The sequence below is a fragment of the Triticum aestivum genome, chromosome 4B (genome assembly GCF_018294505.1).
Source record: "Triticum aestivum cultivar Chinese Spring chromosome 4B, IWGSC CS RefSeq v2.1, whole genome shotgun sequence".
NCBI lineage: Eukaryota > Viridiplantae > Streptophyta > Magnoliopsida > Poales > Poaceae > Triticum > Triticum aestivum.
The window spans coordinates 418,753,986-418,768,677 of record NC_057804.1 but is presented as its reverse complement, the minus strand read 5'-3'; the positions used below and the strand labels follow the sequence as shown (position 1 = coordinate 418,768,677).

The window sequence follows — 14,692 nt, the reverse complement described above, 5'->3', positions numbered from 1 at the left end:
CTTATGTCAAGAAACTTCAACCTGAAAAGCTCGAACCCAAGTCGGAAAAATGCGTATTCATAGGATACCCTAAGGAAACTGTAGGGTATACCTTCTACTTAAGATCCGAAGGCAAGATCTTTGTTGCCAAGAACGGATGCTTTCTGGAAAAAGAGTTTCTCTCGAAAGAAGTAAGTGGGAGGAAAGTAGAACTCGATGAAGTACTACCTCTTGAGCGGGATAGTGACGCAGCACAGGAAACCGTTCCTGTGATGCCCACACCAACTGAAGAGGAAAACCATGATGATGATCAAGGTACTTCGGATCAAGTTACTGCTGAACTTCGTAGGTCCACAAGGACACGTTCCGCACCTGAGTGGTACGGCAACCCTGTCCTGGAAATCATGTTGTTAGACAACAATGAACCTTCGAACTATGAAGAAGCAATGGCGGGCGCGGATTCCAACAAATGGCTTGAAGCCATGAAATCCGAGATAGAATCCATGTATGAAAACAAAGTATGGACTTTGACAGACTTGCCCGATGATCGGCGAGTGATAGAAAACAAATGGATCTTTAAGAAGAAGACGGACGCGGATGGTAATGTTACCATCTATAAAGCTCGACTTGTCGCTAAGGGTTATCGACAGGTTCAAGGGATTGACTACGACGAGACATTCTCTCCCGTAGCGAAGCTAAAGTCCGTCCGAATCATGTTAGCAATTGCCGCATACTATGATTATGAGATATGGCAGATGGACGTCAAAACAGCATTCCTTAACGGGCATCTTAAGGAAGAACTGTATATGATGCAGCCGGAAGGTTTTGTCGATCCTCGGAACGCTAACAAAGTATGCAAGCTCCAGCGATCCATTTATGGACTGGTGCAAGCATCTCGGAGTTGGAACATTCGCTTTGATGAGATGATCAAAGCGTTTGGGTTTATGCAGACTTATGGAGAAGCCTGCGTTTACAAGAAAGTGAGTGGGAGCTCTGTAGAATTTCTCATATTATATGTAGATGACATACTCCTGATGGGAAATAATATAGAATTTCTGGACAGCATTAAGGCCTACTTGAATAAGTGTTTTTCAATGAAGGACCTTGGAGAAGCTGCTTATATATTAGGCATCAAGATCTATAGAGATAGATCGAGACGCCTCATAGGTCTTTCACAAAGCACATACCTTGATAAGATTTTGAAGAGATTCAGAATGGATCAGTCCAAGAAGGGGTTCTTGCCTATGTTACAAGGTATGAGACTGAGCTCAGCTCAGTCACCGACCACGGCAAAAGATAAAGAAGAGATGAGTGTCATCCCCTATGCTTCAGCCATAGGATCTATTATGTATGCCATGCTGTGTACCAGACCCGATGTAAACCTTGCCGTAAGTTTGGTAGCAAGATACCAAAGTAATCCCGGCAAGGAACACTGGACAGCGGTCAAGAATATCCTGAAGTACCTGAAAAGGACAAAGGACATGTTTCTCGTTTATGGAGGAGACGAAGAGCTCGTCGTAAAGGGTTACGTCGACGCTAGCTTCGACTCAGATCTGGATAACTCTAAGTCACAAACCGGATATGTGTATATGTTGAATGGTGGAGCAGTAAGCTGGTGCAGCTGCAAGCAGAGCGTCGTGGCGGGATCTACGTGTGAAGCGGAGTACATGGCAGCCTCGGAGGCATCACATGAAGCAATATGGGTGAAGGAGTTCATCACCGACCTAGGAGTCATACCCAATGCGTCGGGGCCGATCAAACTCTTCTGTGACAACACTGGAGCTATTGCCCTCGCAAAGGAGCCCAGGTTTCACAAGAAGACCAGGCACATCAAGCGTCGTTTCAACTCCATCCGTGAAAATGTTCAAGATGGAGACATAGAGATTTGCAAAGTGCACACGGATCTGAATGTCGCAGATCCGCTGACTAAACCTCTCTCGCGTGCAAAACATGATCAACACCAGAACTCTATGGGTGTTCGATTCATCACAATGTAACTAGATTGGTGACTCTAGTGCAAGTGGGAGACTGTTGGAAATATGCCCTAGAGGCAATAATAAAAGTATTATTATATTTCATTGTTCATGATAATTGTCTTTTATTCATGCTATAACTGTATTATCCGGAAATCGTAATACACGTGTGAATACTTAGACCACACAATGTCCCTGGTGAGCCTCTAGTTGACCAGCTCGTTGTGATCAACAGATAGTCATGGTTTCCTGACTATGGACATTGGATGTCGTTGATAACGGGATCACATCATTAGGAGAATGATGTGATGGACAAGACCCAATCCTAAGCATAGCATAAAAGATCGTGTAGTTCGTTTTGCTAGAGCTTTGCAAGTGTCAAGTATCTCTTCCTTCGACCATGAGATCGTGTAACTCCCGGATACCGTAAGAGTGCCTTGGGTATACCAAACGTCACAACGTAACTGGGTGACTATAAAGGTGCATTACAGGTATCTCCGAAAGTAGCTGTTGGGTTGACACGGATCGAGACTGGGATTTGTCACTCCGTATGACGGAGAGGTATCTCTGGGCCCACTCAGTAATGCATCATCATATTGAGCTCAATGTGACCAAGGTGTTGGACACGGGATCATGCATTACGGTACGAGTAAAGTGACTTGCCGGTAACGAGACTGAACAAGGTATTGGGATACCGACGATCGAGTCTCGGGCAAGTAACGTACCGATTGACAAAGGGAATTGCATACAGGGTTTGATCGAATCCTCGACATAGTGGTTCATCCGATGACAACATCGAGGAGCATGTGGGAGCCATCATGGGTATCCAGATCCCGCTGATGGTTATTGACTAAGAGCGTCTCGGTCATGTCTGCATGTCTCCCGAACCCGTAGGGTCTACACACTTAAGGTTCGGTGACGCTAGGGTTATGAAGATATGGATATGCAGAAACCCGAATGTTGTTCGGAGTCCCGAATGAGATCCCGGACGTCACGAGGAGTTCCGGAATGGTCCGGAGGTAAAGTATTATATATAGGAAGTGCTATTTCGGGCATCGGGACAAGTTTCGGGGTTATCGGTATTGTACCGGGACCACCGGAAGGGTCCCGGGGGTCCACCGGGTGGGGCCACCTGTCCCGGGGGGCCACATGGGCTGTAGGGGGTGCGCCTTGGCCTTCATGGGCCAAGGGCACCAGCCCCTATAGGCCCATGCGCCTAGGGTTTCCCCCTAGGAGGAGTCCTAGTGGTGGAAGGCACCCCTAGGTGCCTTGGGGGGGAGGGAAACCTCCCCTAGGCCGCCGCCCCCCCTAGTAGATCTCATCTACTAGGGCCGGCGCCCCCCTGGCACCCCTATATATAGTGGGGGAGAGGAGGGACTTGATACACCAGCCCCTGGCGCCTCCACCTCCCCCCGTTACGTCTCTCCCTCGTAGTCTCGGCGAAGCCCTGCTGCTGTGACGCCCTGCATCCACCACCACGCCGTCGTGCTGCTGGATCTTCATCAACCTCTCCTCCCCCCTTGCTGGATCAAGAAGGAGGAGACGTCTCCCGTCCCGTACGTGTGTTGAACGCGGAGGTGCCGTCCGTTCGGCGCTGGTCATCGGTGATTTGGATCACGTCAAGTACGACTACATCATCACCTTGCAAGCTTCCGCACGCGATCTACAAGTGGTATGTAGATGCAAACTCTCTCCCTAGACTCGTTGCTTAGATGAACTCATAGATGGATCTTGGTGAAACCGTAGGAAAAATTTTAATTTTCTGCAACGTTCCCCAACAGTGGCATCATGAGCTAGGTCTATGCGTAGTTCTCTTTGCACGAGTAGAACACAACTTTGTTGTGGACGTGGATTTTGTCATCTTACTTGCCTCTACTAGTCTTTTCTTGCTCAACGGTATTGTGGGATGAAGCGGCCCGGACCAACCTTACACGTACACTTACGTGAGACCGGTTCCACCGACTGACATGCACAAGTTGCATAAGGTGGCTGGCGGGTGTCTGTCTCTCCCACCTTAGTTGGAGCGGAATCGATGAACAGGGCCCTTATGAAGGGTAAATAGAAGTTGACAAAATCACGTTGTGGTGATTCGTAGGTAAGAAAACGTTCTTGCTAGAACCCAATTGCAGCCATGTAAAAGATGCAACAACAATTAGAGGACGTCTAACTTGTTTTTGCAGCGATTGATCATGTGATGTGATATGGCCAGAAGTTGTGATGAATGATGAATTGTGATGTATGAGATCATGTTCTTTGTAATAGGATTCACGACTTGCATGTCGATGAGTATGACAACCGGCAGGAGCCATAGGAGTTGTCATTATTTTTTTGTATGACCTGCGTGTCATTGAATAACGTCATGTAAACTACTTTACTTTATTGCTAAATGTTAGTCATAGAAGTAGAAGTAGTCGTTGGCGTGACAACTTCATGAAGACACGATGATGGAGATCATGATGATGGAGATCATGGTGTCAAGCCGGTGACAAGATGATCATGGAGCCCCGAAGATGAAGATCAATGGAGCTATATGATATTGGCCATATCATGTCACAACTATATAATTGCATGTGATGTTTATTATGTATTATGCATCTTGTTTACTTAGGACGACGGTAGTAAATAAGATGATCCCTTATAAAATTTCAAGAAGTGTTCTCCCCTAACTGTGCACCGTTGCTACAGTTCGTCGTTTCTAAGCACCACGTGATGATCGGGTGTGATGGATTCTTATGTTCACATACAACGGGTGTAAGACAGTTTTACACAGCGAAAACACTTAGGGTTAACTTGACGAGCCTAGCATGTGCAGACATGGCCTCGGAACACGGAGACCGAAAGGTCGAACACGAGTCGTATGGAAGATACGATCAACATGAAAATGTTCACCGACGATGACTAGTCCGTCTCACGTGATGATCGGACACGGGCTAGTCGACTCGGATCGTGTAACACTTATATGACTAAAGGGATGTCTAATCTAAGTGGGAGTTCATAATTTGATTAGAACTTTATTATCATGAACTTAGTCTAAAACCTTTGCAAATATGTCTTGTAGATCAATGGCCAACGCTAATGTCAACATGAACTTCAACGCGTTCCTAGAGAAAACCAAGCTGAAAGATGATGGCAGCAACTATACGGACTGGGTCCGGAACCTAAGGATCATCCTCATAGCTGCCAGGAAACAATATGTCCTAGAAGGACCGCTAGGTGACGCTCCCGTCCCAGAGAACCAAGACATTATGAATGCTTGGCAAACTCGCGCTGATGATTACTCCCTCGTTCAGTGCGGCATGCTTTACAGCTTAGAACCGGGGCTCCAAAAGTGTTTTGAGCATCACGGAGCATATGAGATGTTCGAAGAGCTGAAACTAGTTTTTCAAGCTCATGCCCGGGTCGAGAGATATGATGTCTCCGACAAGTTCTACAGTTGTAAGATGGAGGAGAACAGTTCTGTCAGTGAGCACATCCTGAAGATGTCTGGGTTGCACAACCGTATGACCCAGCTGAACATTAACCTCCCAGATGAGGCGGTCATTGACAGAATCCTCCAGTCGCTCCCACCAAGCTACAAGAGCTTTGTGATGAACTACAACATGCAGCGAATGGAAAAGACCATTCCTGAAGTGTTCTCGATGCTGAAGTCAGCAGAGGCTGAAATCAAGAAAGAACATCAAGTGTTGATGGTCAATAAGACCACTAAGTTCAAGAAGGGCAAGGGTAAGAAGAACTTCAAGAAAGACGGCAAAGATGTTGCCGCGCCTGGTAAGCCAGTTACCGGGAAGAAGTCAAAGAATGGACCCAAGCCTGAGACTGAGTGCTTTTATTGCAAGGGGAAGGGTCACTGGAAGCGGAACTGCCCCAAATACTTAGCAGATAAGAAGGCCGGCAACACCAAAGGTATATTTGATATACATGTGATTGATGTGTACCTTACCAGTAATCGTAGTAACTCCTGGGTATTTGATACCGGTGCCGTTGCTCATATTTGTAACTCACAGCAGGAGCTGCGGAATAAACGGAGACTGGCAAAGGACGAGGTGACGATGCGCGTCGGGAATGGTTCCAGAGTCGATGTGATCGCCGTCGGAGAAGTGTGTCTTCGTAGGATACCCAAAGGAAATTGTTGGATACACCTTCTATCACAGATCTGAAGGCAAGATATTCGTTGCTAAGAATGGATCCTTTCTAAAGAAGGAGTTTCTCTCAAAGAAGTGAGTGGGAGGAAAGTAGAACTTGATGAGGTAATTGTACCTTCTCCCGAATTGGAAAGTAGTTCATCATAGAAATCAGTTCGAGTGATTCCTTCACCAATTAGTGAGGAAGCTAATGATGATGATCATGAAACTTCAGATCAAGTTACTACATAACCTCGTAGGTCTTCCAGAGTATGGTCCGCACCAGAATGGTACGGTAATACCATTCTGGAAGTCATGTTACTAGACCATGATGAACCTACGAACTATGAGGAAGCGATGATGAGCCCAGATTCCGTGAAATGGTTTGAGGCCATGAAATCTGAGATAGGATCCATGGATGAGAAAAAAGTGTGGACTTTGGTGGACTTTCCCGATGATCGGCAAGCCATAGAAAATAAATGGATCTTCAAGAGGAAGACGGACATTGATTTACTATCTAAAAAGCTCGACTTGTCGGAAAAAGGTTTTCGACAAAGTTCAAGGTGTTGACTACAATGAGATTTTCGCAACTGTAGCGATGCTTAAAACCATCTAAATCAAGTTAGCAGTTGCCATATTTTATGAAATCTGGCAAATGGATGTCAAAACTGCATTCCTAAAATGGATATTTTTAAGAAGAGTTGTACATGATGCAACCAGTTTTGTCGATCCTAAGGTACTAACAAAGTGTGCAAGCTCTAGCGATCCATTTATGGACTGGTGCAAGCCTCTCAGAGTTGGAATAAAGCTTTGATAGTGTGATCAAAGCATATGGTTTTATACAGACTTTTGGAGAAGCCTGTATTTGCAAGAAAGTGAGTGGGAGCTCTGTAGTATTTCTAATATTATATGTGGATAACATATTGTTGATTGGAAATGATATAGAATTTCTGGGTAGCATAAAGGGATACTTGAATAAGAGTTTTTCAATGAAAGACCTCGGTGAAGGTGCTTACATATTGGGCATCAAGATCTATAGATATAGATCAAGACGCTTGATAAGATTTTTCAATGAGTAAATACCTTGACAAGTTTTTGAAAGAGTTCAAAATGGATCAGTCAAAGAAGGAGTTCTTGTCTGTATTACAAGGTGTAAAGTTGAGTAAGACTCAAAGCCCGACCACGTCAGAGGATAGAAAGAGAATGAAAGTCATTCCCTATGCTTCAGTCATAGGTTATATATAGTATGCTATGCTGTGTACCAGACCTATTGTGTACCTTGCCATGAGTTTGACAAGGGGGTACAATAGTGATCTAGAAGTAGATCACTGGATAGCGGTCAAAATTATCCTTAGTGAGGACTACGGAAATGTTTCTCAATGATGGGGGTGATAAAGAGCTTGTCGTAAAGAGTTACATTGATGCAAGCTTTTACACCGATCCAGATGACTCTAAGTCTCAATCTGGATACATATTGAAAGTGGGAGCAATTAGCTAAAGTAGCTCCATGCAGAGCATTGTAGACATAGAATATTTGCAAAATATATACGGCACTAAATGTGACAGACCCGTTGACTAAACTTCTCTCACGAGCAAAACATGATCACACATTAGTACTCTTTGGGTGTTAATCACATAGCAATGTGAACTAGATTATTGAATTTAGTAAACCCTTTGGGTGTTGGTCACATAACGATTTGAACTATGGGTGTTAATCACATACATATGTGAATATTGGTGTTAAATCACATGGTGATGTGAACTAGATTATTGACTCTAGTGCAAGTGGGAGAATGAAGGAAATTGCCCTAGAGGCAATAATAAAGTTATTATTTATTTCCTTAATTCATGATAAATGTTTATTATTCATGCTAGAATTGTATTAACCGAAAACTTCGTACATGTGTGAATACATAGACAAAACATATAGTCCCTAGTATGCCTCTACTTAACTAGCTCATTAATCAAAGATGATTATGTTTCCTAACCATAGACATGTGATGTCATTTGATGAACGGGATCACATCATTAGGAGAATGATGTGATGGACATGACCTATCTGTTAGCTTAGAATTATGATTGTTACAGTTTCATTGCTACTGCTCTCTTCATGACTTATACACGTTCCTCAGACTATGAGATTATGCAACTCCCGAATACCGGAGGAACACTTTGTGTGCTACCAAACATCACAACATAAATGGGCGATTATAAAGGTGCTCTACAGGTGTCTCCGAAGGTGTTTGTTGGGTTGGCATAGATCGAGATTAGGATTTGTCACTCCGTGTTTCGGAGAGGTATCTCTGGGCCCTCTCGGTAATACTCATCACTATAAAGCCTTGCAAGCATTGTGACTAATGATTTAGTTGCGGGATGATGTATTATGGAACGAGTAAAGAGACTTGCTGGTAACAAGATTGAGCTAGGTATGATGATACCGACGATCGAATCTCGGGCAAGTAACATACCGATGACAAAGGGAACAATGTATGTTGTTATGCGGTTTGACCGATAAAGATCTTCGTATAATATCTAGGAGCCAATACGAGCATCCAGGTTCTGCTATCGGTTATTGACCGGAGATGTGTCTCGGTCATGTCTACATAGTTCTCAAACCCGTAGGGTCCGCACGCTTAATGTTCAATGATGATTTGTATTATGAGTTATGTGATTTGATGACCGAAGTTTGTTCGGAGTCGCGGATGAGATCACGGAAATGACGAGGAGTCTTGAAATGGTCGAGAGGTAAAGATTCATATATTGGAAGGCTGCATTTGGACATCGGAATGGTTCAGAGTGATTCGGGCATTTTTCCGGAGTACCGGGAGGTTACCGGACCCCCCCCGGGGAAAGATATGGGCCTTATGGGCCATAGGAGGGAGGCTAACCAGCCCACAAGGGGCTGGTGTGCCCCCCACAAGGGAGGAGGCCGAATTGGACTTGGGAAGGGGGCGCCACCCTCCTTTCCTTCTCCTACTCCCTCTCCTTCCCCTTTTCCCCCTCTAGTAGAAGGAAAAAAGGGTGGGGTCGAGCCCTACTAGGACTGGAGTACTAGTAGGACTCCCCTCTCCCTGGCGCGCCCCTTGTTGGCCGGCCTCCTCCTTCCCTCCTTTATATACGGGGGCAGGGGGCACCCCAAAGGCACAACAGACAACACAAGTTGATCTTTTAGCCGTGTGTGGTGCCCCCCTCCACAGTTACACACCTCAGTCATATCGTCGTAGTGCTTAGGCGAAGCCCTGCGCTGGTAACTTGATTATCACTGTCGCCATGCCACCGTGCTGATGAAACTCTCCCTCGGCCTCAACTGGATCAAGAGTACGAGGGACGTCATCGAGATGAACGTGTGCTGAGCGCGGAGGTGCCGTACGTTCGGTACTTGATTGGTTGGATCACGAAGAAGTTCGACTACATCAACCGCTTTATTGAAATGCTTCCGCTTTCGGTCTACGGGGGTACATGGACACACTCTCCCCTCTCGTTGCTATGCATCTCCTAGATAAACCTTGCGTGATCGTAGGAGTTTTTTTTAAATTACTGTGTTCCCCAACACACCTTTCCTCTTTAGGAAATCCAACAACTCCAATGGGAATAGCAACTCTTAATCGACAACCTCGGCCAATGCATAAAAGGCATTGGGCCCACTACCTAGCAGTCGGTGGTGTCGTCTCGTGACAGCTCGAGTTTTGGCTATCGCCCACTTTGAATAGATAGATGAGTCCGGAGATAGAGTGTGTGCGGCTCTGGATACATATCTGACTCACCTGGAGGTCGCTCTGGACTATTTTACATTAGCTCGAGGACTTGTTACACTGGATTCCTAGGATGCTTTGTGGTAACACATTGTTGACGTTTCCAACATATGCATGTGATAATTTATAATGGACGAGTTGGAGCACCCCTACAGGATTAAATCTTTCAGAAAGTCGTGTCTACGGTGATGGACGATTTGGAATTTTGTAACCTTCGGTTGTAGACTTGCCAACCATGTGCGTACCGTGATTGCCTCTTCTTGTGAGATTCTGATCAAGAAGAGAACATGTTGGGTTTATGAATGACTCGTAATTAAGTAGGTGTTCAGGATCAATTCTTACTTAATCATTCTAGTTGTGTCCCCTTGATGCATAGGAATTAACCTTCTTGTTCTAGTACTCATGGGACTAGTTGGTTTACGAATGTTTGGTGCTTGCTACAACCTCACCACTTAAACACTTTTGAACCCATAAGTATTGTTAGTCTTGATATCCTTGGTAATGTTATTGCTGAGTCTCAATGACTCACGGATACCACAACAACAGGTGCATGTACGGGTAAAACGATTCTCTAATGTGAGAGTGATATATGTTCTATTTGGAGTTCTTCTTCTTTGACGACGATCATAGGATGGATTCCTGGTTGGTAGCCTGGGATTAGGAGCATCGACGTTACTTTATTTAACTGGGGCCTCTTTAGTCCAAATTGTTCTTATCCGCTACTCGGATTATGCCTTCTGTATGATAATTCAGATGTAATGTTGGGTCATGTGACCTCTAATTGGTGATTTAGCTATGTATGGCATTTGTTTTTCGTACTATTACTCTTGTATCCCGTCCCATCATTTGTGGTTGTATTTGTTATAATGTCCACCTTGCCATACCTAATGTTGGTCGTTACAATCGAGAAATAAGATCTTCAGTCATCCTCCAGCCTTCTCAGCCGCTTCGCGTTCCTGACCGTTGGATCTGCACGCTTGATGCGATCTGAGCCGTCGGATCGACCCCTGGAGCGACCTCGTCCGTCGGATAAAAAAATTTTCTGTTGCAATGAACAGTTTCACCCCGTTCGTGCCACCGCGCGGAATTATACTGCCCCGCTGGGGGCATTTTCGTCATTTTGCATCGTGGGGTATAAAAGGGGGCCGCTCTTGTGGAGGTGACCTAGCCGCTCCCCAGCCCGCACTCGACCTAGCCGCCTCCTCCTCTCTTCCTTCCTCCCGCAGCCGCCTCCCTCCCTCCCTCCCGCGCGCCTCCTCTCCTCCCACCCACGTCGCCGCCGCCGCCACCCACCTCCCCGCTGCCGCCGGCCTCCCTCGCTCGCGCCTCCGCCCCGCGCCTCCCCCGCGCCCAGCTCCTCCCGCCTCGCTGCCGCCTCCTCTCCCCTCCCGCGCGCCTCCTCTCCTCCCACCCACATCGCCGCCGCCACCACCCACCGCCACCTAGATGACAGCACCGGCGCTGGCGCTCGTGGTGGTCGGGTGCTGCGCTACCTGCCGCCACCGCTGCGCTCGCCCTGGTGTCTCCTTCTCCACACCCCCTTGGCCCTCAGCAAGAGGGGTGCTGCTCGCCGCCTGGCCTCACGGGAGTGGTCGCCACCCCGCCGTCTTCGGATCCGGCCGCCGCCGCCATCTCTATTCTTGCGCCGGGTGGATCGGTGTCATGGAGAGGACGCAGATGGACGCCAAGGCCGTGGGCTCCAGTTCAAGGCAAGGGCCAGCGGCACCGAGCCAGCGCCCACCTTCCGGTGCGAGTTGCAGCTGCCCAAGGGTGAACATGTCAGCTCCATGGCCGTCATCGCCAAGCTGCCCAGGTTGCTCTCTCTTTCTCTCTCTCTCTCTCTCTCCCTCTCTCTCTCTCTCTGATGTCAGCTTGATTTCCTCTTATTTTACAGAGTAGGAGTGGCCTACAAACATGAATCCAAGCAGTCTGACAGGGGAGGATACACCTCTCATGATGTTGTGTTCTTCAGTTTTGCAGGAACTGCACACATATCAAATTCCAATTATTCATTCATCTATTGTTGTTCTCACGTTGCCTCATTCGTGTCTTTCAAGGTTATTACTACCTGTCTTTTTGGGTCCATGATGATGGAGTACCCATGTTTCATCTATACAATGTCAAAAAATTCTTATTTGTACCTTCTGCAGGCCAATGCAATTTTTTGTCAAGAACATTGTCATTCCGGCTGTTGTCATCATGTAGACAGTGGGCTCATCTGTTTTCTGCTGTGCTACTAGAGGTAACATTATAAGGCTTTCTACTGCCATTGTTGCCTGACAAGTTTGGTGAAATTGATGTGTCTCAATGGATGCATCCGCCTGTACCAGGCGAACTATGAAAGTGGCGACAGTCGATGACCCGATCTACTTCAGTGATGATAAAGATACGTTCAATGATGCTGTGTTCGTGATGGTTGGTTCAGTTATTCAGGTAGCCGTTGTATTATCCTCAGACGATATATTGAATCATATATGCAGATAAACTTGTGCAAGAACTAACTCTTGATTTATTTTTTCTGGACCATTGTCTTTAACTCACCGTGATCACACTATTTCATCTAATAGCAACCACATACACAAACGACAATAGGCAATGACACTGGGCTTTATTCTATACAGATAAAGTTGATGTATTAATCTACTCTCACTCTTTTTACGGATCCAACCACGACTACAACATGAAAGGGGGCAAGGATCAGTGACCCTATACACATCAACGGTGAGAAAGGTATCGTCATATACATTATGTAATGGCGATGTGCTCTTTAGTGTGCTGATTAGCTTTTGTATCTGTTCTTGTAATACTGATTTGGTTACTAGAATGCTTATTAGGCTTTGTATATGTAAAATATCTAATTCTTTGTATAACAATGGGCACTTTCAGAGAACTTATGCCACAAGAAAAAAACAGGGGTGGTCTGTTGAGAGAACTATAGCCGCAAGAAAAATCAGGTTGTGCTTTAGTCATTGGCTATGGTCATTGGTATGATGCACGCATTACGCTATGCATTGGTGATAAGGCTATTGTTCTCTTAAACTGGTAATATTGATCTCTTGTCTTGAATGATGTAATGTTAACAGATAGCCATGCTAGAATCAACTTGGTTTATAATAGGTTCATCAACTTTATGTTTCGCCACCGTGCAATGTACTCTCTCTTTCTCTCACTGATTCTATCTAGAGAGCAGTCTATCGATAATCTTCAAGGCCAGCACTGCCACATGTTTCATGTTCTCGGTGTACAATATATTACTTGGTCATGTGACTTGCCTATGCAAGATTTAATTATTACTAGGTTTAATATGGTTGCTGCCATGCGCAAGTCAGCATTTACTGATCTGTAAGTTTACATCATGGCACTGTTCAACTTGGCCTTTGTGTGATGAACATCGAATCATTGATACATTTGTATCTCCTTTGGCTGGATACAGAGTTCCATATTCCGAGGAGAAGGGCTTAAATGATGTATGTGAATAAAAGGGCACCATTAATAGGTAACCTGCAATTATTGTCTTTTTAGGCACGATAGGATATTTATTCTTAGTGCTTACAGACTGCTGGTACCACATGGATCATATTTCTTTCTAATACAATGTTCTTTTGTGTAGGCCTTTTCTATTTGGTCATTTGATTGCACCAAAGATTTATTATTTCCACTGCTTTAAGGATACAACCAATGAGGCAATTTCTGAAGGTAAAGAGTTGTATGTGTTTTTCATGTAGAGAGTGCTTTGCTCTATTTTCTTCCTTCACATTGGTTGAAACTTCTCTACTGCTGAGAAAATTATTGCTTAATTGCCGAGGTAGAATCTCTATTATTATGTATATTCTTACTAAAATAAACTCATGAGAATATTAAGTAATATCCATGCTATTTGACAATCAACTATGAACTTAAATAATGCTCTACCATCTGTGGTATTTTGTTTCTCTGATGTGTATGAATTTAGTGATTATGTAAGTTTGTCGTTGAGATTTTACTTTCAAGATGGTTCCATTTGGGAATTAACAAGATATTACGATTAGTGCAGACCAGTTGGTCAAAATATAAAACTTGAGTTCCTTTCAGTTTACTTAGTACATATATTGTTCCCACATTCGTAACTATCAATTGCAACATTGATACTGTTAATTGGATGATCAATATTGGATAGGAAAAGAGGTTGTACATGAACTGAAATAGGAAACAGGCCTTTAGTGCAAAATGTGCTCGCTCAACTAATTTAAGCTCAGAGTCTCTTTGTTTTACTGGCTGGAGCGAGAGAGAGAGCTCTAATTTATTGTACACGAAAATAAATATCCTAATTTATTTGAGTCCTTTATCTAACTGTATTAGTTGTGTGGAACTATTAATTATCTTATATGAGATAAATTCTTTTTGACTCAATTTGCAGATCAAATACAAAAATAGTTCAGACAATCCAGTATATTATCCTTTTTGTCGAGTCAATGAACAAATAATACTTTGTACATACTTATAATCTTATACTTTTTGACTCAATTTGCAGGCTAAGATGTATCTACATCACTTCCTGCTAAGTAGTGTAATCTCTCTCGGTCACTAATCACATAAGACGTTGCTTGATGCTGAAAGTTACCAATTTTGTGAAAGAGTAGAGATAAATAGAGCTGTGATTCTGTAGGCATGGACATAAAAGATCTAAGCTCCATTTGCTGAAACAGAGGCACAGTAGTAGCTACAGCACCCCTAGAGAGATTACACTGATTCGCGTTGTGGTGTTGCTTGCGTACATTCTTTGTTAGAGGTTGATTGATCTGATGGCATCCGGAACATGGTTTGGTTGGGGCTGTATGATTTAGCTTCTTCTTGGTGGCAACTAATTACGCAGCAATACTGTGAATCA

General features: G+C 44.7%; 1 long non-coding RNA gene across 4 annotated transcripts in view; it reads left to right on the top strand.

The window, feature by feature from the left end:
* The first annotated feature begins 11,142 nt into the window (after window positions 1–11,142).
* LOC123092459 (uncharacterized) overlaps window positions 11,143–14,692 on the top strand; it is a 5,290-nt gene continuing 1,740 nt past the window's right edge. The window contains exons 1-8 of one of the 4 annotated variants that reach the window (XR_006444607.1): window positions 11,143–11,638; window positions 11,720–11,882; window positions 11,976–12,067; window positions 12,156–12,258; window positions 12,447–12,546; window positions 12,712–13,167; window positions 13,259–13,321; window positions 13,436–13,521. This is a non-coding gene — a long non-coding RNA (uncharacterized lncRNA). Of the gene's footprint in view, window positions 11,639–11,719; window positions 11,883–11,975; window positions 12,068–12,155; window positions 12,259–12,446; window positions 12,556–12,711; window positions 13,168–13,258; window positions 13,322–13,435; window positions 13,522–14,692 lie in introns of all 4 variants that reach the window. The other 3 variants (XR_006444608.1, XR_006444609.1, XR_006444606.1) reach the window with 3 other exon arrangements.